At 50.3% G+C, this 13,964-nt stretch overlaps 1 protein-coding gene across 4 annotated transcripts in view; it reads right to left on the bottom strand.

Annotated features, from left to right (window-relative positions):
• The window catches only part of rxraa (retinoid X receptor, alpha a), a 145,974-nt gene that overhangs the window by 20,001 nt on the left and 112,009 nt on the right, over window positions 1–13,964 (bottom strand). The window lies entirely within an intron of this gene.

Raw genomic sequence — 13,964 nt, 5'->3', positions numbered from 1 at the left:
TATATTGGCACGGATGTTGCAAACCGTGCCAAGATATCCTCCAAACACCGGCTTCAAGGGCATTATCACTTTTATACAACGGGTTACCAACATATTCAAATAATGATTTACATATTTTCATAAAAAATGCTATTTTGATTAATTTATTCATACTATATTCATCCTTCCACAAGATATAGTCCCGACACAAATCTAGGGTTGCTACCCAAGCTGGCTAGTCGTTCATTCTATCGGTTCGGTTGCCAGAGACGCGACCCAGTCGTTAACTCTTTTTGTTCTGTAACTATGGAAACGAGCCAGTCGTTCGTTCTAAATGTTCTATTGCCATACTGGCTGGCAACGTTCTTATCCCTTGCTTGCTAGCTAGCCAACTACGGCTAACTTACAGTGATGTCAAACAGTGCAGCCAGAATAACAACAAAGTATCTCCATTTGAATTTGTTTAAGCTGTTTTCTAGTGACATTTATTTGGATACATCCATAACAATGAGCTAATGATGCGCGATTTCACCTGGCATAGAAAATGTGCTCTCTCGTCAGGACACTGTTGTTCAGAGGAGCTAGCCAACAACACAGCTAACACAATAACTTCAAACTGAAGCTGGAAAGACTGCAAACTAGCTGCACTTCGTTTTGTTTAACCTGTTTTCTATTGATAGTTATTTGTGTATAAATCCATAAAAATGATGCTGATTCATGATTTCGACTAGCTGAGAAAAGCTGCCTGCCTGTCTGTCTCATCCCGACTTCCGACACGTTCATTATTATTGGACAGCTGGAGATTGAATTTGAATATTGAAACAATGTTGCAAATGTTGGAGAGACAGACAGCAAGGTTTACACAAATCTCTGCTGTTGAAAACTAAATGTTAGTCTAAAAGAAATGTGAGATAGATGCTTTTTACAGTGGAGATCAAGTTTATAAATTGCCTGGCTAGATTGCGCAGTGGATTGCGCAGTCAGATGGAACAGAGTAAATAGGCATTTTAACTTCATAGATTTAGCCGGTGGTAACTTGTGGAATAGACACCGGCTGGAATGCGGTTTTAACCAATCAGCATTCAGGATTAGACCCAACCTTTGTATAAATTGCGACGTGTGTGGTTGAGTGTGTATTATGCGAACACACTGTGTGCATGTGCATTCTTGCTGCATACAGTGTGTGTATGTTTTGGCTGTGGCAGTTGAGTGTCATGTGGAGCTGTCCTCTCCAGTGGATAAAGCTGTCCAGTCACAGCAGTGCACCACCGGGTGAGAGAGGAGCACAGGGCCTGATCCACTGAGCTAAGACCCCCCACACACACACATCCCTGCCTTGTGAATGATCACCTCTGAGGAGGAGCGAGCAGGAAGGCAAAACAAACAATGATTCTGTCCCAGTCGGAGGAGGAAATACCTGCAGAGAAGTTTCAGTAAAAAATCACTCCCTCCAAGCAAGCAATTCCTTTGGAACACTTCTAACTACAGAAGGCCATTTGGAGTGTTCAGACAGAGAGCAAACAAATGTTGAACTGACACAGAGTTAAGGAACAAGTGTTTGGGCATTCAAGTGTGAATTCATTTCATGAGTGAGAGTGCGAGAATGGGTCTTAAAAGGGCAATTCCACCACTTTTCAACCGTACTACCTTACTCTCTATCTCCAGCACAATAGCAGAGTCTACGGCGCATTTCTATGTTTTGTAGAAAAAGAAATAAAGCTGCATGTTTTGAAAATCACTGTTTTTTTGCTTTTAATCCTAGCCTGTGATGTCACAGAAAAGTATTTTTTAGGACCTTTCTTCTTATCATTTTAACCACAAATCATAGAAATGCAGCGTTTTCACATATGTAGACACTGATTTGGTGCTGGATATAATGAATATGAGGTTGAAAAGTGGCGGAATTGCCCTTTAAGAAATAGTTTTCAAGAAAGCTAAACAAGTTACAGTCTCTGGAATTCTATGGACTAGTGAGATTATATGCTCACTCACCACCTGGTTTATATTCTTGACTCAGACAGAGTAAAGTCTGGATGAAAAAGGTCAAAATGTAAAGTATATGGTCAAAGGCTGAAAAGGTTGCATCTCTTGATCAAGAGAGTGGACAACATGAAAAAGAGAGACCTGAAAGATGAACTGAGAGAGAGAGAGAGAGAGAGAGAGAGAGAGAGAGAGAGAGAGAGAGAGAGAGAGAGAGAGAGAGAGAGAGAGAGAGAGAGTGTAGGATGAAATACAGATGTGAATTGGACAAGGGCAAAGAAAGTTTTCGAAGCCATCAAACTGGAGGCCTCACTGGAGGCCTCACTCAACCTAGGAGGAAACTGTGGGCAGTGAAGGAGGCAACCACTTCTAATGTATAAACATATCCAGTGGAGAGAGAAAATAGGGCCTCATCAATGTTATCAATAACAAAAACGTATCTTGTCTCGTTCCCCAACTTCTCTCTCTCCCCAAATCCCACAGATCAATGCTGAAAGTTCGGAAGATCTCAACTACAACTGTAGCTCTCTGGAGAAGATTAGTGTAAGATGAGAAAAATTCATTGCACCTCCTCTTCTTTCCATTCTTCCTCTACTTCTATCGCTCAGGCCTAAGACTACCCACTCCATCCCCCCTTCTTCCTTCCTCCCTCCCTATAGTGTGAAACTCTCACTGACAGCCAAGAATCAGAGACGGCCGTTTGAAATATGAAACAGTATGAAACAGTTAACCAGACACAAAGCCAGGACTGTTTTGAAAACTGAAAGTAGTTTTAATTTGGGAGAAGAAAAAAAAGTATCTTATAAATATTTAAGCATCTGATCTCTGTGGGAGTCGTTGTGGACCGCAGGGCTCAGAGCGACAGTTTTTCCGACTGTATTTCTCCTTCAAACACATAAACAAATCCGCTAATTCATTCCAAAGGCAGCCGCAGCCCAAACAAAAAAGTAAAAGGGGCTGTATCTTGTGTCTCTGCCGAGGCCTCTCAAAAGAATACAACTCCCAGAGTTCTCGTTAAACACGGTGAAGGCTCATGAATATTGCATGGCTCTCTTAGCCGTGTTTACACTGACCTCGTTTCTCACTGTATACACCATGAAGATGACAGGAGAGAACAGAGACCACACTCCTGCCATGATAACATATTACCTTACTGTAAGGTGTGTGAGAAGACACCAGTCAGAGGATGTTAGGGGGAGTCACAGTGGAAGAGAACACAATGCCTTCCGAGGTCTGGGAGAATAAAAATGACATGAACCTAGAAGTTCTATATTCTGTGCACACGTGGAACAGGGCCCAGATTCACAAAACACTTCTTACGCAAAAACGTAAGAAGCTTCTTAAGAACAAAATTAAGAAGTTCAAAAGATAGTTTGTAAGTGCAATTCCTCAAACATTTCTTAAGAATTCATGATTTTCTTACGAACTTATCAAATATCTTCTTACGAACTTCTTAACTATCTTCTTAAGATGATTGTCGCTAGGCAACCGAGCTAGCTAGCTAGCTATCTAGCTAGCAAGGACAATCATGTTAGTATATTTCTTACTGAGATTACTGGTCACTTTTTTTTATTGGATTTAAAACAATCAATACTGAAACTTTCAGATTAAGTTTGTGAGTGAATTAACATGTTAAATTGGTTTCATTAGCTTATTTTCTCTCTGCCTTGAGTTTAGCTATCTATAATTAAGAACATTGTCACGGATTCTGCCGAGGCTGCTCCTCCTCCTTGTTCGGGCAGGCTTCGGCGTTCGTCGTCCCCGGAGTACTAGCTGCCACCGTTGAATGTTTCTATGTTTGATTGCTTTTGTCTGTCTATTACACCTGTGTCCGTTTGTGTCTGATTACGTGTTCTATAAGTTGCCTGTTTTGTATTGGTTAGGTTGTGTGTTGTTTTTTGCCTGTCCGTAGTGCTGCGTGTTTTCTCTGTCTGTTGTTTTATTGTTTACGCACAGTTTGCGTAATTGCTCGCCTCTGTTTTGTTTGAGGCCGTTCATTGTATCTTTACCTTGTGTTCTCACAAGTAAACTTTTTTGGGTTATCGGTTGTCCGCGTCTGGTGTGAAGATAGAGGTTGACCGTGTGTCGGCCGTGCGTAATTGGCAAACCCCAACCACTGTAAAAGAGGTGCAGCAGTTTTTGGGTTTTGCTAATTACTACCGGAGGTTTATCCGGGGCTTTGGACAGGTTGCAGCTCCCATTACGTCCCTGCTAAAGGGGGGTCCGGTTCGTTTGCAGTGGTCAGCTGAGGCGGACAGGGCATTTGTCAAACTGAAGAACTTGTTCACCTCGGCTCCGGTGCTGGCGCATCCGGATCCCTCTTTACCATTCCAAGTAGAGGTAGACGCGTCCGAGGCCGGTATTGGGGCAGTCCTGTCGCAACGGTCCGGCACGCCACCTAAGCTCCGCTCCTGTGCGTTCTATTCTAAGAAGCTCAGCTCGGCGGAGCGTAATTATGACGTAGGGGACAGGGAGCTGTTAGCTGTAGTCCAGGCCCTAAAGGTGTGGAGGCATTGGCTTGAGGGGGCTCAACACCCTTTCCTCATTCTGACTGACCACCGTAACCTGGAGTACATCCGGGCAGCTAGGAGATTGAACCCTTGTCAGGCTAGGTGGAACATGTTCCTGACCCGGTTTGTTTTTAAGATCACATACATCCCAGGGTCCCAGAACGGTAAGGCAGACGCCCTGTCCCGGCGGTATGACACAGAGGAGAGGTCCATTGAGCCTACTCCCATTCTGCCGGAGTCTTGTCTGGTGGCTCCGGTGGTGTGGGAGGTCGATGCGGAGATCGAGCGGGCACTGCGTACCGACCCTACTCCCCCCGAGTGTCCTGTGGGGCGGACGTACATTCCGCTCGAGGTTCGTGACCGACTTATTTATTGGGCTCATACATCACCCTCCTCTGGACATCCAGGTATTGGCCGGACAGTGCACTGCCTTAGCGTGAAATACTGGTGGCCAACGTTAGCTAAGGATGTGAGGGTTTATGTCTCCTCCTGCTCGGTGTGCGCCCAGTGTAAGGTGCCTAGACATTTGCCCAGGGGAAAGTTACATCCCCTGCCCGTTCCACAACGACCATGGTCCCACCTCTCGGTGGATTTTGTGACCGACCTTCCCCCCTCCCAGGGGAATACCACCATTTTGGTCGTTGTGGATCGGTTTTCCAAGGCCTGTCGTCTCCTCCCAATGCCGGGTCTCCCTACTGCCCTACAGACCGCTGAGGCCCTATTTACCCACGTGTTCCGGCACTATGGGGTCCCCGAGGATATTGTGTCTGACCGAGGTCCCCAGTTCACCTCCAGAGTCTGGGGGGCGTTCATGGAACGCTTGGGGGTCTCGGTGAGCCTTACCTCGGGGTACCACCCAGAGAGCAATGGGCAGGTTGAACGAGTCAACCAGGATGTGGGTAGGTTTCTGAGGTCCTATTGTCAGGGCCGGCCGGAGGAGTGGTCTAGGTATATCCCCTGGGCAGAGATGGCCCAGAACTCTCTCCGCCACTCCTCCACCAATTTAACACCTTTCCAGTGTGTTTTAGGGTATCAGCCGGTCCTGGCACCATGGCACGAGAGCCAGATTGAGGCCCCTGCGGTGGATGAGTGGATTCGGTGCTCGGAGGAGACGTGGGACGCTGCCCATGTCCATCTGCAGCGGGCCATCAGTCGACAAAAGGCGAGCGCCGATCGCCACCGCAGTGAGGGACCGGTATACGCACCAGGAGATCGAGTCTGGCTCTCGACTCGAAACCTGCCCCTCCGCCTGCCCTGCCGGAAGCTGGGTCGGCGGTTTGTGGGGCCCTTTAAAGTCCTGAGAAGGTTGAACGAGGTGTGTTACAGGTTACAACTGCCTATTGATTACAAGAATATTAACCCCTCGTTCCATGTGTCTCTTCTCAGGCCGGTGGTAGCTGGCCCACTCCAAGAAGATGAGATAGGAGAGACCCCTCCGCCCCCTTTGGACATCGAGGGGGCCCCGGCGTACAGGGTCCGGACCATCTTGGACTCGAGGCGCCGGATGAGTGGTCTCCAGTATCTCGTGGAGTGGGAGGGGTACGGTCCGGAGGAACGGTGCTGGGTGCCTAGGAGGGACATCCTAGATCCATCCCTCCTGACTGAGTTCCACCGTGGGCATCCCACGCGCCCGGGTCCGCGTCCTCCTGGCCGTCCCCGAGGCCGGGGTCGGCGCACGGCTGGAGCCGCGCGTCAAGGGGGGGGTACTGTCACGGATTCTGCCGAGGCTGCTCCTCCTCCTTGTTCGGGCAGGCTTCGGCGTTCGTCGTCCCCGGAGTACTAGCTGCCACCGTTGAATGTTTCTATGTTTGATTGCTTTTGTCTGTCTATTACACCTGTGTCCGTTTGTGTCTGATTACGTGTTCTATAAGTTGCCTGTTTTGTATTGGTTAGGTTGTGTGTTGTTTTTTGCCTGTCCGTAGTGCTGCGTGTTTTCTCTGTTTGTTGTTTTATTGTTTACGCACAGTTTGCGTAATTGCTCGCCTCTGTTTTGTTTGAGGCCGTTCATTGTATCTTTGCCTTGTGTTCTCACAAGTAAACTTTGTTGGACTAAGCTTCGGTGTCCTGCGCCTGACTCCCACACCACATTCACCTCAGCCTTGACAAACATTTCCAAGAAGAATCAATAACTTTATTTTCAAGAATGTAATTTCTTCTTAACTATTTTCTTACGATGAAATATAGGAAGAAGCTTAAGAACATTTTCAAGAACTTTATTGAGGAATAGCAACTTTTCATAAATGTATTTTTAAGTATAAAGTTAAGGAAAAAATTGTACTGTCATGAGCCTCTCACTCCACCGGGTTACCACCTTAATTTTCTTCCACTCTGCTCACCACTCTCTCTACTCAGCCTAACTAGCTCCACCTGTCCCTGCTCTGCTCTGCTCTAATTACTCTGCCAGCTGCGCTGCATTACCCACTACCTCTCCCAGTATTTAAGGCCCTGTCTTTCAGCTCTCCGGTGTCAGATCGTCTGCAAAGCTCACACCCGGAACCTGTTTGCTCGCGCTTCTGGCTCACCCTGGTTTTGTGACCCCGGTCCTGCCTGAATTTTTGGATACTCTTCTGCCCCAGGAGATCCAGACCTGCTTCTGCCATAACGACTCCTGACTACTCTTCAATCCCGGACTTCTGGACCACCCACCACCGGCTTCATAGGACGCATCGCTGCCACTGGGGGGGGCACAGACCCAGCACATTGGACGGGATCCCTGTTACCCCTGGAGCCTTCATTCACTCCCTACTTCCCTTTTCCCTTAAGTTTTAATAAACTTTCTGGTGTGACGCAATTGTGGTCCTCTGGTCGTCTGTCTGAACCGTGACAGTACGATCTGACCATTATGGACTCAGCGCACACTTTCCCCGACATGGAAACCGATGAGCATGAGCAGCAGTTCCAGCAGCAGCAACAACAACTCGCCATGATCATTCAACTCCTCACCAACCTTACCCCAGCCAGTCTGCCCACCAGCCCTGCCCCCGAGTTACCTGCCCCGGTCATTGCAGCCGCTGCTCCGGAACCCAAGATTGGAAACCCCGAGCGGTTCAACGGCGATTCAACCCAGGTCCGGCCATTCCTGACTAGCTGCCGACTTCAGTTCTCCTTGCAGCCAAGGACCTTCGCCACGGAGGGGGCTAAAGTTGGGTATGCCATCACTCACCTGACGGGCCGAGCTCGACTCTGGGGAACAGCAGAGTTCGAACGTCAAACCCCCGCATGTGCAACCTTCGACCTGTTTGCTGAGGAGATGCTGAAGGTGTTTGACCTGGATTCACCAACCGCAGAGGCGTCTCGTGAACTGTTCAGTATTCGACAAGGCAGACGTACAGTCGCAGACCATTCCATCGACTTCCGAACCCTGGCTAGACGAAGTTCTTGGAACACACCATCGTTGGTGGACGCGTTCTTCCATAGTTTGGCTGACTATATCAAGGACGAGTTGGTCTCCCATGAACTGCCTTCCACTCTTGATGAAGCCATCGCACTGACTGTCAGGATCGACAGAAGGATACAGACCCGTCGTCGTGAGAGGGGGCGCCAAGGTCCACCTACTACCGGCATTCGGAGAGATCCGACTGGGCTCCTGTCATCTACTGCCACTCACCCAGGTCAGCTTGATCAGTCTGAGCCTATGGAGATTGGGCGAGCCTCTCTCACTCCTGCAGAGCGCCAGCGCCGCTTCACCTCAAACCTCTGCCTCTATTGTGGAGGTGATGGACATCGTGTGGTAACCTGCCCTTTAAAGGGCCGAAGCTCACCGGGCATAGGGGGAGTCCGGTTGACTTCAATGACCATCCAGTCCTCCGACCGCAAACCCCTGCTGCAAGTTCACCTCCGCCTCTCTGACTCAACTCACACCCTGGCTGCTCTGGTGGATTCTGGCGCCGAAGCCAACATAATGGACATCAAGCTGGCACGCCAACTGGGACTGGAGAACCTCCGTTTGACACCTCCTATTCCTGCCCGGGCACTGGACGGACACTTACTCGGATCGGTCACTCATGTCACGGCCCCGGTCTCGATGGGTCTGTCCGGCAACCATCAAGAAACTATCCAGTTTCACCTGCTCCCCTCTCCAGGCCAACCCCTCATCCTGGGTTACCCATGGCTCCGCCGGCACAACCCTCAGCTCGACTGGGTGACCGGGGTGATCAGGGAGTGGGGAGAGGACTGCCACCGAACCTGCCTGCTTGCTGCCGCACTACCCCCTCGGCCAGTACCTACTAACTCCGCTCCTGACCTCTCCAATGTCCCAGAATGCTACCATGGTCTCAGAGAGGTGTTTAACAAAGCAAGAGCCACATCTCTGCCCCCTCACCGACCGTACGACTGTGCCATCGACCTCCTCCCTGGAACAGCCCCTCCAAAGGGTCGTCTTTATTCGTTGTCTGCTCCTGAAAGAAAGTCCATGGAGGACTACATCAATGGCTCTCTGTCCGCAGGATTAATCCGTTCATCTTCATCTCCTGCTGGTGCTGGCTTCTTCTTTGTGGGGAAGAAGGACGGATCTCTTCGCCCCTGCATCGACTACAGGGGACTCAACGACATCACAGTGAAAAACCGTTACCCTCTGCCTCTGCTCACCTCTGCTTTTGAGTTGCTCCAGGGAGCCACTGTTTTTACCAAGTTGGATCTCAGAAACGCTTACCACCTAGTGCGGATCCGGGAGGGAGATGAATGGAAAACCGCATTCAATACACCAACAGGCCACTACGAGTATCTGGTTATGCCTTTTGGCCTCACCAATGCTCCTGCTGTGTTCCAGGCTCTAGTGAATGATGTACTGCGGGACATGTTAAACAAGTTTGTCTTCGTTTACCTGGATGACATCTTAATCTACTCCAGAAACCTGTCTGAACACACCCGCCATGTCCAGCAAGTCCTTCATCGCCTTCTGGAGAATTCCCTCTACGCCAAGGCAGAGAAATGTGAGTTTCACGTCAAGACAGTGGCCTTCCTGGGGTACATAGTGGCAGAGGGAAGTATCCAAATGGATCCTGCCAAAGTATCAGCAGTCACTTCATGGCCAGTTCCGGAGAACAGAAAGAAGCTGCAACAGTTTCTGGGGTTTGCTAACTTCTATAGAAAGTTTATCCGGAACTACAGTACCGTTGCTGCCCCTCTCACTGCTCTAACCAGCACCAAGCAACCCTTCACCTGGACCCCAGCAGCCGACAAAGCCTTCAGTACCCTCAAGGTGAGGTTCACCTCCGCTCCCATCCTCCAGATGCCTGATGTGGACCGGCAATTCATTGTGGAGGTGGACGCCTCGGATGTGGGAGTTGGTGCTGTGATTTCTCAGTGGGCTGCGGAGGATAGGAAGCTCCATCCCTGTGCCTTTTTCTCACGTCGGTTGTCCCCCTCTGAGTGCAATTACGACATAGGGAACCGTGAGCTGCTGGCTGTGAAGCTTGCCTTGGAGGAGTGGCGTCACTGGCTGGAGGGGTCCACCATTCCATTTCTCGTTTGGACCGATCATAAGAACTTGGAGTACATCCGCACGGCCAAACGGTTGAACTCCAGGCAGTCCCGCTGGGCCCTGTTCTTCACCAGGTTTAATTTCACTCTGTCATACCGGCCTGGATCACGTAACACCAAGCCAGACGCCCTCTCCCGTCAATTCCAGAAGGATGACACCCCCTCCAAGGACCCTGTGTCGATTCTGCCAAGTCCCTGCATCGTTGCAGCTCTGACCTGGGCTGTTGAGGAACAGGTGCTGGAGGCTCTCCGTAACCAGCCAGGTCCCAGCACTTGCCCAGCTGACCGCCTTTTTGTCCCCGAAGACCTGAGGTCCCAGGTCGTTCAGTGGGGACATGACTCCCGCCTAGCTTGTCACCCTGGCTCCACCCGCACTTACAACCTGCTCGCCCAGAGGTTCTGGTGGCCCTCTCTGAGAAAGGATGTACGGGAATTCGTCCAAGCCTGCCCCATCTGCAACCAACACAAGTCGTCCTGCCAGCCCCCAGCCGGATTGCTGCAGCCCCTGCCTGTGCCCAGACGTCCCTGGTCTCACATCGCCCTTGACTTTGTCACGGGGCTGCCCCCTTCAAGGGGCATGACCGTCATTCTCACCATAGTTGACCGTTTCAGCAAGATGGCACACTTCATTCCCCTCCCCAAGCTCCCAACCGCCAAGGAGACCGCCCAGGTGGTCCTGGAACACGTCTTCCGGATCCACGGACTGCCAAAGGATGTAGTTTCTGACCGTGGTCCACAATTCTCCTCCGCTTTTTGGAAGGAGTTCTGTCACCTGCTGGGAGCCACAGTCAGTCTGACTTCCGGATTCCATCCCCAATCCAATGGGCAGTCAGAGCGGGCTAATCAGGAGCTCGAGAAGGCACTGCGATGCATGACTTCACGCAACCCCCACTCCTGGTCGCAGCAATTGACATGGGTGGAGTACGCACACAATTCTCTGACCTGCTCTGCCATCGGTATGTCCCCTTTCCAATGTGTTTATGGATACCAGCCTCCTCTATTTGCCAGCCAGGAAGAGGAGGTTACTTGCCCATCTGCACTTGCTTTTGCCCGTCGATGTCGCCGCACCTGGTCACAAGCCCGAGCCACACTCCTCAGATCCGTTGCCAGCTACACTACCGGGGCCAACCGTCGGAGAATTCCTGCTCCCACCTACCATGTTGGTCAAAGGGTGTGGTTGTCATCGAAGAACCTGCCACTCAGGGTGGAGTCGCAGAAGCTGGCACCTCGGTTCATTGGCCCATTCCCTATCATAAGAGTGATTAGCCCAACTGCTGTCCGGCTCCAACTGCCTAATTCCCTGAGGGTGCACCCCACTTTCCATGTGTCTAAGATTAAGCCCATCCATGAGAGTCCGCTGGTCCCTGCTGCGCCTTGTCCTCCTCCTCCACGGCTCGTCGATGGTGGTCTGGTTTACACCGTCCGCCGCCTGCTTCGGTCCAGACGGAGGGGTAGGGGTCTCCAGTACCTCATTGACTGGGAGGGCTATGGACCTGAGGAAAGGACCTGGGTGCCAGCTAGTCGGATTGTGGATAGGACTCTCATCACCGCTTTCCACCAACGGCATCCTGATCAACCTGCAATCCGTAGGGGCCGCCCCAGAGGGGTCCCTAACCGTCCTGCCCGCTCGGCTTCCTGTCCTGTGCCTGATCCTGTCTCGGGACCTGTCCCATCTCCCGACCACGGCCCTCCGGCTTCCTCCGAGGATGAGGACGTTCACTCGGACCGTTCGGAGGAGTTCTAGCCCTCCTCCGGCTCCCCTCCTCCCGCCCGGCGTGGTGTTGCTCTTGGGACTTCTGGGGCCGTCCCTTGGGGGGGGGGTTCTGTCATGAGCCTCTCACTCCACCGGGTTACCACCTTAATTTTCTTCCACTCTGCTCACCACTCTCTCTACTCAGCCTAACTAGCTCCACCTGTCCCTGCTCTGCTCTGCTCTAATTACTCTGCCAGCTGCGCTGCATTACCCACTACCTCTCCCAGTATTTAAGGCCCTGTCTTTCAGCTCTCCGGTGTCAGATCGTCTGCAAAGCTCACACCCGGAACCTGTTTGCTCGCGCTTCTGGCTCACCCTGGTTTTGTGACCCCGGTCCTGCCTGAATTTTTGGATACTCTTCTGCCCCAGGAGATCCAGACCTGCTTCTGCCATAACGACTCCTGACTACTCTTCAATCCCGGACTTCTGGACCACCCACCACCGGCTTCATAGGACGCATCGCTGCCACTGGGGGGGGCACAGACCCAGCACATTGGACGGGATCCCTGTTACCCCTGGAGCCTTCATTCACTCCCTACTTCCCTTTTCCCTTAAGTTTTAATAAACTTTCTGGTGTGACGCAATTGTGGTCCTCTGGTCGTCTGTCTGAACCGTGACATGTACTGTAAGGAAAAAATGGTACTGTAAGGCCAAGAGGGACCACCGTGACCTTACAGTACCCCTAGCTGTCTGTGAGATAAACTATTTTACATTCCTTCTCTGTGAACATCCTTCACTCTGGAGGATAGGGGGCCAGCTGATCATTTTCTGAAAGAGACGTAACCCTCCCCTGAGGAGAGACATAACCCTCCCCTGAGGAAGCGATAGAGAAGAGTGATAGTGGCAGGGGAAAGGGAGTGAGAGCGTTTGGGCTTATGAGAGACGTTTTGAGGACACCTCTTAATGCTTGCCGCAAACATTAGTGTTTTTTGTTCCAGACTGAATTGAAGGCTTTGGTGTGCATTATTCACAGCCAATATCCATCCCACCCTATCCTCTCATAGAAATGCCTGGCTTCCATACCATCCTATGAAATGTGTATCACTTGTGGAGGGGAGAGATGAGAGACTGGCTTTTACGTTTTTCATATTCTGCTTAAACCACACTACAGTTGCGTGACAACAAAGAGAAATGTGGTAGTTAATAGATGATTTGTCCATAATCCAAATTTCCAACAAAATTGTGAGTTGAGAGTAAAGTCCTCATGATGGGTTCTTTGTTGAAGAAGAGTATTGAGAGTATCCTCAACCAAGTACCCTCTAAATAACATTAGCGCGCCTCTCTGTTTGGACAGACACAGGAGCGAGAGAGACAAATAGAGAGACAAAGAATTATACAACTTGACAGATTGAAGCAGCACACGAGGTTGGATAACACACACAGACAGAACGAGAAAAATGCATAGAGAAAGAGAGAGGGATAGAGAGAAAGAGCCAGACAGAGGAAGGAAAAAATCCCCAGAACGGCAGAATGATAGCATGTTACCCCCCTCTTCCCCATCCCTCCGTCCTTGAAGAGAAGGCCCTGGCCTGTCTGACTGGAGGCATGTTACTAACGCCTGTTTAACTCCTGTTCTAGGTCACCATGAGATAAACACACTTTATTCAGCTTGGCCAAACCCCGGTCATTAGACAGTGGCAGTCCCCATTCATGGTGTGCATTCACGGACCCTGGCCCTGGGATTCACTAACACACGGGTTAGTGGCTCCTAAATGAGGGCCTCCCAGACCAGAGGGGATCCTAATCACTGGGACTGCCTGCCAAGGGGACACCGCATGGGGACACATTCCAACACTGACTGTGCCTCTCTACCCTTGTTTAATCGACTCCTACGTTTTCATATGATTATGATGATCGTTTTCAGTATCAATTGAAATATCAGTAGAAGGTGAACTAGGTGGTTTCTCAGCAGTTGTCCTTAGCTAGGGCAAACTAGATGAATAAACATTTCACATATTACCCAATCTACATGGCCTACTGAACTACAACTCCCCATTACAATCATTACCTTAAATCATAGCAAGAAATAAACTAAAACCTAAAAGTCTGGATCCACTAGAAATTACCAAACATTACTTGAAAACGACCAAGACAACTGACAAACATAAATCAATTCCTGCAATGTATTTATCTGCCTTTATCAAAGCTAGACTTCTAGAAATGCTCAATTTCCTCCTCCATCTGCTGCGGGGGCGCCCCCTGTTGGTGTCAGAGCCCCAGCGGTGAGACGTACAGCGGAGCGGAGCACAGTAGTTACGGCA

The sequence above is a fragment of the Coregonus lavaretus genome (assembly GCF_964263955.1).
Source record: "Coregonus lavaretus genome assembly, chromosome: 24".
NCBI classification, from domain to species: Eukaryota; Metazoa; Chordata; class Actinopteri; order Salmoniformes; family Salmonidae; genus Coregonus; species Coregonus lavaretus.
This window is presented reverse-complemented; position numbering and strand designations above follow the sequence as displayed.